Below are 6,983 nucleotides of genomic sequence, written 5' to 3'. Positions count from 1 at the left end.
TCTCACTGTGTCCACACAAGGCAGAAAAAGAGCAGGAGAATTCTTTTACTGTGCCTTTATAAGGCACTAATTCCATTCATAAGAATTCTGCCCTCATGACTTAATGAGGACTCACCTTCAAATACTATCATCTTGGGTGCTAGGATTTCAAAACATGAATTTGGGGGACACATTTAGTTCATTGAACATGCCAATCACAGTACTCAGTGTTTTACATGCATTATCTAATTTAATCATCAAATAACCCTATTCAACAAAATCACTGCAATGATATCCCTTTGACAGTTGGGAAAACTGAAGGTAATAAAAGTTTTTCTTTTTTAATTTTACTTTCAGGTTATATGTTTAATAATGGTAGAAGGCCACATCCAAGTCCAAAAGTTTAGCTCAATCTACAACATATATACAAAATCTAGTCTGGAAAACAGTAAATCTGTTTACAGCTGACTGGCTTTCTGTTTTTCAGAGTTCTTTCCAAAACTGTGCAAAGAAACATTATATGATGAAGATAAAATTATGTTTGGCTTCTTTATACTGGAGACAGTGTTGAAGAACATGTATACTGGAGACAGGGATGAAGAACATGGTTATATACCTCCCTGATTCTATTCCAACTGGGATTGAAAATGACTGCTTCATACAATACTGTTTTCAATGCAACTACCCACTGTGTGGCACCAATTTATCTTCCCTTACCCTTTTTGATCTTCAGAATACAAGAGAGTTCTGGAAAACCAAGTACAACTTGCCTAAACTAGAAAGCTAATCCTATTCCTACTGATCAGTGACTTTTCAAAAGTGGACTTTTAATCAAATTTTACTAATAAGATATACAATGAAGTTCAGAGTTAATTGTGCTTACCAAATAAAACATGCTGCTCTATAAAGAGCCCTTTGTACCCTTTTCTCAATTTTCCCACATGAAACATAGACACATCACCAGAAATTTCAGGAGACACCCTATAATCCTATGTCAACAAAACCAAGATGCTAAGCATAGGTTGAGAAAATTTTAGAAAGAACCTGATGATATGAGTCTGTTCAAGAGCACTGACCTGCCTACTTTTGAACTGCTTGCCATTGGAATAATATAATGCCCTATTTCTTTAAGCCACTAATATTTGGCTCAGTGCATCATTTATACAGATGTCCTTGTTCCCACTTGACAAAGTGTGAACTTATTCTATAAGAAAGATAAAATTATTGTTTTGCTTTTAACCGTTAGCTCCTTCCAATAAAAACATTGAAGTTCAGTTTCTATTTTATTACCATCTTCAGGATTTGCCAAAAATTTCCAGGATTGCCTAGAGTCTTTTGCTCTATCTTTCTTCTTGCTCACTTGCTGCAACATTTACAGCCAGATGCTTTCTAAAAGTATTGTGTAGTAAGCAATGATAGGCAACTAGATAGAAAAACTGAGCAGGTATTAACAAAAATGATAATATAAAATCCTAAACCCTTTTCTCCTGAATTTGGTAATTTTGGTTTCTCTTCTTCATAATTAGTCTTTTTCAATGTTCAATAATTAATCAATTTGAAGAATCTTTTTTGCTTATTTTTTCGTATTTTGATTTTTCTTTCTTCTATTATTTGTATAGTATCTTTCCTTGTACCTGTTTTGGTTTAGCTCTACTAATCTTTATATAGTGTCAGAAGTTAGAAACTTAAATTTTTAAGCATTTTCATTTTCTTATATCAAAGTTGAAATGATGCTTTAACTGCATCTCACAAAGTTTTATATGTTGTATTTTATTATTAAATAGCTCTAAATTTTTTATAACTTCATTATTGATATGTTATTTTGTTCCTAATTTGAAAGTTTATTTTTTTCATTTCCAAACGAGCACTTTTATATCTAATTAAAATAACTTAAATTTAACCTATTATGGCCACAGATCATACTGTACATTATCTTAATAGTTTAATTTTTGAAATTTATTTGTTTTACGACCTAGCATAAGATGTACCTCCATGATTATTCTTTGGACATTGGAAAGTATTTATCTTCTGCAATCATTGCACAACTCCTATAATTTAAAATAATTCAACAGTGGTGTTCAGATATTCTACATGTTTATCAATGTTTTCCTGTTTTATCAATTACCGAAAAGAATGCTAATATCTCTAATTTGACTGTGAGTTTGTCACTTTATTCCTTTACTTGGTCAATATTGCCTTATATATTGGGAAGACATCTTATTTGGTGTATATAAGTACATAATTGTTATTTTTAATTTTATGCAATCTATTTTTTTCTTTAGTAAAATATTCCTGTCCATAAAATTTCATTCTGTCTTATATTCACATGCCCACACTTTCTTATGGATAGTGCTTACCTAACACTGATTTCCATTTAATTATTTAAAACCTATTTATAACTTCATATTTTTTTTAATAACAAAATCCACCCAGACAGTATTCTCTCCCTCTTAATCTCTAAAGAGAATTAAGAATAATCACCAATGGCAAAAGGCAGTTGCAGTAATGTAACACCTAGAGCCAGCTTCACACTCAGGAGAGAACACTAAACTCCTCCTCGTGGTTTCTGGTACTCTACATGATCAGAGAAACTTCCCTAGTAACATACTAGAGAACATGGGAGGATTAGATTAATTTTAGATAGAGAAGAGGGAAGGGAGGGAAAGGGAGGGGGCAGGGGGTTAGTAAGGATGATGGAATATGATTGACATCATTATCCAAAGTACATGTATGAAGACACAAATTGGGTGTAAACCTACTTTATATAGAGAGATATGAAAAATTGTGGTATATATGTGTAATAAGAATTGTAATGCAAAAAAAAGTACATGTATAAAGACAAGAAAAAAATAATAAAAAGAAAGGATCCCTGAAAGTATAGTTTTTATAACTTCGTATTTAAAGTCCATCTCTTTCTGTCAAAATATTTTGTCTTGTTTTTTGACCCAGTCTGAAAATATATGCATTTGAATGGAATATCAGTTCATTTATTTTTAATATTATTATTTAAATGATTGTATTAAAGTATATTATTTTATCCGTTTTTTCTCTAAATAATAGTTTTCCTATTATTACTACTTTTCTGCCTTACTTCGGGTTAATAAAATTGTGTTATTAATAAATTTTATTTCTTGCATTATCTTTTTTCTACTTTTTTATTTATATATGACAGCAGAATGCATTACAATTCTTATTACACATATACAACATAATTTTTCATATCTCTGGTTCTATACAAAGTATACTCACACCAATTCATGTCTTCATACATGTACTTTGGATAATAGTGATCATCACATTCTACCATCATTTCTAATCCCATGCCCCCTCCCATCCCCTCCCAACCTTCTGCCCTATCTAGAGTTGGTCTATCCCTCCCATGCTCCCTCACCCTATCCTACTATGAATCAACCTGCTTATATCAGAGAAAACATTTTCATTTGGTTTTTTGGGATTGGCTAACTTCATTTAGCATTATCTTCTCTAACTCCATCCATTTATCTGCAAATGCCATGATTTTATTCTCTTTTATTGCTAAGTAATATTCCATTGAGTATATATATACGACATTTTTTTATCCATTTTGCATTATCTTTTAAGCTATATATTTTTAAATTATTTTAAATGTTTGATGATTACCATTTTTATCTTAACATATCAGAGTTGATTTGAGATTAGCAATGTACTATATCACAAAATATAGGGATTTATAACAGTATAATTTCATTTACCCCATTATGAAACTATTAATTCCAGTATGATGATTTTTCTTTAGCACTTTTGAAATGTGAATCTGCTAAATTTTTTTCTTAGCACTTGATTTCTTACAATGTGTTTTCATTTCACCTTTATTTTGGATTAAATTTGGACTGGACATTGATTTCTGTGTTGACTTTTTTTCTTTCAACTTTGTGACCATGCTTTACCACTGCCATCTGACTTCAATTTTTTTTTTCTGATTGGAAGTCATATATGGCTCCATCAGTGCTATAGCATGTGTTTTTTCTATGGCTGCATTCAATATTTTCTTCTTACAGTTGGTTTTGAATAGTTTGTCTGCAGTGTAACTTGATGTGACTTTCTTTGTATTGGTCTCATTTGGGCTTTTTTACCTCCCTAAATCTATGAGTTAATGTTTGTCACCATAATTGGAAAAAAAATTTCATTATTTACTCAATTTTTAATGATTATTCTACATTCTCAAGTTCTGAAGTTTCAGTTACCAAGTGATATTGTTCCACTACTCCTGATGTTGTTTCATTTTTGATGGATTTTTGTAATATTTGGATTTAAAAACTTCCATTGATATATCATAAACTTCATTAACCATATACAATACAAACTCCATGAGATTTTAGTTTTATCCATTGAATATTTTCTTTTCAACTTTTATGCCTCTGAGTCCCAACATTTGGTTTTTTTAAATTTAGTTTTCCTTTGCTGTCTACATTTTACCTACTTCTAATAATTATGATCATATTTTCTATCAAGTCTAAAATTATATTTGTAATAGTTGCTTTAAAGTCCTTGTCTTCTGTCCTTAACATTTTGGTAATCATAGAGTTCATTTCTATTGATTATCTTTTCTATTGACTCTGAATCACCATTTTGTTTCTGCTTATGTCAAGTAATTTTTCTTATATAATAGACATTGTGGGTGACATATTGTAGAAACTATTGTTAATTTATCATCATCTTAAGAGCAATAATTTTGTATTGATAAATTTAAGATGGCTAAAATTCATATATAAATACTTTCTTATCTTTGTGGGCAATAGCTGAAATCTCTGCTCAACACTCTTAACCTTCCACCTGTTCCTTACTTTGAGTTCCTCAGTATCTTCCTATAAATGGGAAATTATGGAATCATCTAAGAACTTGCCTGTAATTCACATACATATTTTTGGGATTTCCTGCACTGTGGCTTTCTACTTACCGGATATGCCGTCCTCTGGTACTCTAGAAGATCCCAAGTCTATCCTCTAATATCTCAAGCCCGAAAAAGTTTAGCTGCTTATTTCAGAAGAAGAAAAATATATTCCAGATTATATAAAGCAACAGGACATAAAATTGTTATGTAAATGCAAATCTTGTCCACTTTTTTGACTTTTAATGCTTGACTACCCAGTATTCTTCATAATTTGGTGACTCTTCATTACTTTCATATTCTTTTTTTTCCATTTCTCTGCTTGGAACTTATAATTAACATCTCATAAAGAATTATTTTAACACAATCTAGAAATATATTTAAGTTAACTTAAAAACGATACGAAATAAAGATAATACTAGACAAACATAAGATGAGAGATTTGACCCCACAAGAGTTGACTCCCATTTTTGGCACTAAAAGTAATACTAAAGGGTATTCTTCATGTAAAAAGAAATGATCACAGACTGAAACAAACAATGTTGGAAAGAATGAACAACGATGGAGAAGAGAATAATGACAATATAAAAATGAAAGAATTACATAAAATAATCATTAAAGTCTGGGAATCACCGAATACATGGAGAATAAAATGTATGAAAATAACATGACAGAAGAAAGTTAAATGGAATTAGTATTTCAATGTTCTATAATTGTATGAAAAGTTTTGAAAAATCTATTTGTTGAGTTGGAAATACTCATAAATCAAGAATGCATGCAATAATATTTAAGGTATCTAATAATATAATACCAAAATAATTTACCTCCAGCAAGTTAATGAAAAAATAAAAGAAATTCAAAATTACTTATCCAAATGAAAGTGAGGAGAAAATTAATTTAAGCTCAGTGGGTCAATAGAAAACAAGTAATGTTAAAAAAAATCCAATTCTAACAACGATTTTGAGTGTACATAAATTAAATACTAAGATTTGTCAACTTGAATTTGTTTTTTAAATCAAAACACATAAACCAATATCTAATTATTTGTTGCATGTAGGGACTTCATTTCCATTTAAAGATACAAAAGTGATAAAAGTCATATAATATCCACAGCGTTTTAAAAGCTGTTTTTTTTTCCTCTTAGTATCAGGAAAAATAGATATCAAGGTCAAAGTCATTACTAAAAAAGAGAGGGGCATTTAAAAATGTTAAAAATGTAAATCTATAAAAAAATGTAGATGTGTTGCACCTAAATTAAAAAAATTCAAACCATGCAAAGTAAAAGTTGACAAAACTAACCAGAGAAATTAACAGATTCATCATCAAAACAAGAGATTTAGCAAGTTTCTTTCTGTAATTTACAGAATAAGCAGAGTCAAATTTCTATATTATATAGAATATTTTTTCAAGATTAAGGCTTAATATGACTAATAATGTTAGGTTAAGTATTATTTTCTAGAGACCATGGAGCACTTACTCAAATAAACATATTGTAAACTATAAATCATAACTCAAAAAATTTTAAAGGAATGTAATTACTTAAACTGACAATATAGCCATGTGCAATTAAGCTATAAATCAATAACAACAACAACAGAAGTTAATTTATGCATTATCTAACATTTAGAAATTAGACTTATATTTATAAATCACAAAGAAAATGAGAAAATATCTTTTCATTTTTAAAACTTTTGTGGTATAATTTCATTTACTTAATCAATCTGCATATTTAATTATATAAATATATATAAATATATGCAGAGTGCAGAGATGACACAGTCCCTTTGGATGAGAATGGTTATCACTAAGGAGGTGACTAAAATTCAGTGGGATTCAATAGGGCTTTCATTAAATGTGTATTATTTCTTTTTTTCTTTTTATAATGAGAATTTACATATTCTATTTAATATAATGTAATTTAAGCTTTTAAAAATTGGAACACTTTAAAACTGTATCAGTTGGAATAATTTAACATTGTATCAGTTGGAAAACATTATTTTAAAATGCTGTTTGTTTGACAAATTAATGTATGAGTTAGTGTATTTCCAATCAAAGTAACAGATTTTTGTTATTGAGATCCTTTCTACATTTGCATTGTTAAAAATTTCTATAAATTTTTTGGAATGAGTAAATATTT

General features: G+C 29.2%; 1 pseudogene; it reads right to left on the bottom strand.

Moving 5' to 3' along the window:
- Positions 1–2,403: 2,403 nt before the first annotated feature.
- On the bottom strand, positions 2,404–2,589 carry LOC114085636 (small nucleolar RNA U3; annotated as a pseudogene).
- Positions 2,590–6,983: the final 4,394 nt, after the last annotated feature.

The sequence above is a fragment of the Marmota flaviventris genome, chromosome 7 (assembly GCF_047511675.1).
Source record: "Marmota flaviventris isolate mMarFla1 chromosome 7, mMarFla1.hap1, whole genome shotgun sequence".
NCBI classification, from domain to species: Eukaryota; Metazoa; Chordata; class Mammalia; order Rodentia; family Sciuridae; genus Marmota; species Marmota flaviventris.
Note: the sequence above shows the minus strand (reverse complement) of the source record. Positions and strands in the feature narration are given on the sequence as shown.